The sequence below is a fragment of the Ornithorhynchus anatinus genome, chromosome 6 (assembly GCF_004115215.2).
Source record: "Ornithorhynchus anatinus isolate Pmale09 chromosome 6, mOrnAna1.pri.v4, whole genome shotgun sequence".
Taxonomy (NCBI): Eukaryota; Metazoa; Chordata; class Mammalia; order Monotremata; family Ornithorhynchidae; genus Ornithorhynchus; species Ornithorhynchus anatinus.
The window spans coordinates 9,474,155-9,476,871 of record NC_041733.1 but is presented as its reverse complement, the minus strand read 5'-3'; the positions used below and the strand labels follow the sequence as shown (position 1 = coordinate 9,476,871).

At 46.3% G+C, this 2,717-nt stretch overlaps 1 non-coding gene across 1 annotated transcript; it reads right to left on the bottom strand.

Annotated features, from left to right (window-relative positions):
* Positions 1–2,044: 2,044 nt before the first annotated feature.
* On the bottom strand, positions 2,045–2,182 carry LOC114812988. Its single transcript, XR_003760601.1, has one exon. It is a non-coding gene; the product is annotated as a small nucleolar RNA SNORA7 (small nucleolar RNA).
* Positions 2,183–2,717: the final 535 nt, after the last annotated feature.

The window sequence follows — 2,717 nt, the reverse complement described above, 5'->3', positions numbered from 1 at the left end:
TTTCTTTTGCTCACAGATCTTGCAACCTCTCTACCTCATTCAATCCTTCCACAGCTGCTTGCATATCCCAGCATCATCCTTTCTTCCACATGAATCCTGCCCAGCAGTGATGTGTGCAGCAAATGTGAGATATCCTCCTAGACTCTCTCTTCTTTAGGACTTTGCTATCAGTGATCCCTTCGCGCTAGTTAATGTTGATTCTAACTCAACAGTAATGCTGGAGATGAACCACCAAAAGCAGTAGAAGGCGGGCCCAGTAAATGCATGAGAATTTACCCATGCAACTAAAATAAATGATCCTGAAAGGAAGCTAACACCCAGGCCAATAACATTTCATATATTCATGGCTAAATTTTGTGTATAACGAAGCCCGTTTTGCAGTGGGCGAGGTTTGGGGAAACTTTTTCTATGAGTCTCCGTCAGCTGGCATGAAGCAAACACAATGCGGTATTCAAACCCAGATTCCCTTTCAGGCCAGATTCTCATTCCATGTAACTCCAAGTACAAAATTCCCTAGGGGGGAATCTGATCTTTATTAGGGAAAGTTCAGTTTCTACATAGGGATTCAATGGGACCCAAAGGCACCTCCAAATTGTGTCCTTGCAAATGTCTAACTGTTAAAAGAGGAAAATGTAATTTGATCATCTGGGCAAGTTGCTATTATGACCTCTTTTTAGGCCTCCCTGGTCCTCTTTTTATGATGCACTGGCTCTTCCTAGAGCTTGAATGTGGTCCAAGCTGTGCTGTGGTTCTAAACAGCCTCTCGTTGAGCTGGTACACGCTGAATGAGCGAATTCTGGGGAACACAGCTTCCTCGGTCAAATGACTCTGTCCCGAGCCCTGGGAGGGAGAGATTTGGAGCCTGCCAGCTAGGCTGCCAGCGGTGATTTTTTTTTTTCTCTCAACTCGAATGAGAGCCTTGAAATGAGTTCTGATTTCGTGACATTTGGTTCATTGAAACCAGCGAGTGGCAAGCTCCAGAAGAGCAAGAAACAACAAGCTCTTCCCCGGTGTCTAGTGCGTAGAATGGATGATTAAAGCAGGCACTTCGTGACGATTACCTCCTCCTTGAATGGGGTTCATTTTAGGGGTGCTTAATTATTTGGAAACTGCTTACATCAGTCCACAAATGATACTTGGAAAAGGTCACCCTTAACATTTCCCAAAAATAACTGGATGGGAATTGAGACTCTAATGTCTGTCTTGGTGCCATGGGACCCCTACATCTTGTCTTGCACCCGCTTCATGGCCAGCTCAGTGATGCTCCTGTTCGATTACATAACCCGATCAAATGAGACCAAGGCCCTGACATCTTGGGAGAACCCCAGGCTATGTACGTGTTGCCTGTCCAGTCCAGAAGCTCAGCAGAGAGTGTGAGTATGGTGTGAGTGACCCACACAAAATCCCTCACACTCTCTTCTCCCTGTCCATCACGTTCCTGGCAGACTACAGTGAGCAGCAGGGATGAGAAACACTCACAAAAGTTCTCTACTCATGGAACCATTTATTTCTGGAGAGACTAGAGCCTAGTAATAATAATAAATTATGCTACTTGTCTTATGCTGTCAAGTCGGAGTGGATAGATTAAGGGCCTGGGAGTCAGAAGGTCATAGATTCTAATCCCTGCTCTGCCACTTGTCTGCTGTATGGCCTTGGGCAAGTCAGTTCACTTCTCTCTGCCTCGGTTACCTCATCTGTAAAATGGGGAATAAGACTGTGAACCCCGTGTGCCACAGGAGCTGTGTCCAACACGATTTGCTTGTATTCACCCCAGTGCTTAGTATAGTGCATAGCACATAGTAAGTGCTTTAAAAATGCCACAATTATTATTATTATTAAGTAATCTCTGATCCATAGTGACTCCCTGGATGCATCTCTCACAGAACACCCCACGGCAGTCGGCAATCATTCTGGTAGTGGATCCATAGAGTTTTCTTGGTAAAATTATGGCAGTGATTTACCTTTGCCTTCTTCCACAGAGTAAATTGAGTCTCCACCCTCGACTCTCTCCCACGCCACTGCTGCGCAGCAAAGGAGAGTTTTGACTTGTAGCAGATGGCCTTCCACTCGCTAGCCACTGCCCAAGCTAGGAATGGAAGGAGTAGGCTTCTGCTTCACTCTCCCTCCTGTAGTCAAAACTGGTAGAGGACTGGAAACTCTCCAGGTGCGATCCCGAGATGGGGGGTTAAGTGCTACTTGCCAAGCACTGTTCTAAGCCCTGGGGTAGATTCAAGTTAGTCAGGTTTGACATAGTCCCTGTCTCACAAAAAGTTCACACTCTGAACTACCATTTTACAGATGATAGAACAGGCCCAGAGAAGTGACGTGACTTGCCCAAGATCACACAGAAGACATGAGGCGGAGCCAGGATTAATACCAATTACCTTCTGAATCCCAGGACTGTGCTGCTTGTACTAAACCACGCTGCTTCTAACTCGTACTAACACTTTACTAGTACCAACGCCGTGGCCAAGCAAGTTGCTGCCTTGGTAACTGCTGTCACCGGAGCTGTACAATAACCAGCTCTTTTTCAAGATTCCTGCTGGGTTTACCTACTTTATGATTCTTCACCTGAAACCTTTCCCACTTTTAGGGAAGCTCGAGCTGGCATCCTCCTTCTTTCAGAAGAAAGACCTCCTTCTTTTAGAGAAGCAGCGTGGCTCAGTGGAAAGAGCACGGGCTGGGGACTCAGAGGTCATGGGTTCTAATCCCAGCTC